This window comes from Pterocles gutturalis, unplaced genomic scaffold (genome assembly GCF_000699245.1).
Source record: "Pterocles gutturalis isolate BGI_N339 unplaced genomic scaffold, ASM69924v1 scaffold11953, whole genome shotgun sequence".
Classification (NCBI taxonomy): Eukaryota; Metazoa; Chordata; class Aves; order Pterocliformes; family Pteroclidae; genus Pterocles; species Pterocles gutturalis.
Window position 1 is genome coordinate 1 of NW_010120577.1, and position 329 is coordinate 329.

Consider the following 329-nt stretch of genomic DNA (forward strand, 5'->3'; position numbering starts at 1 on the left):
TCCCAGCATTTGCTGTCAGACCGCGAAGTGGTGGGATAAACACGCCGTGGGGACACGGGCTGGCGACAGAAGCATGGAGCAGCCCTGCAGAAAGCTGTGCGGTGCGAGGCTGGGGCTCCTGGCGCAGCCCTGCCCTGGGTGCGCTGCACAGAGAGTGTTTGGAGGTGGTGAATGGGCGCCTTCATCCAAAAAGAGCCTCCCAGCTCCTGCCAGGGCAGCGCTCCGGGAGGGAGAATGCACACACGGGCTAGTGGATGGCTCGGGGGAAGGTGGAGAGCACAACAAAATTGTGCCGGGCTTACCCAGGCGTTCGCGTCCACGGGATGAGA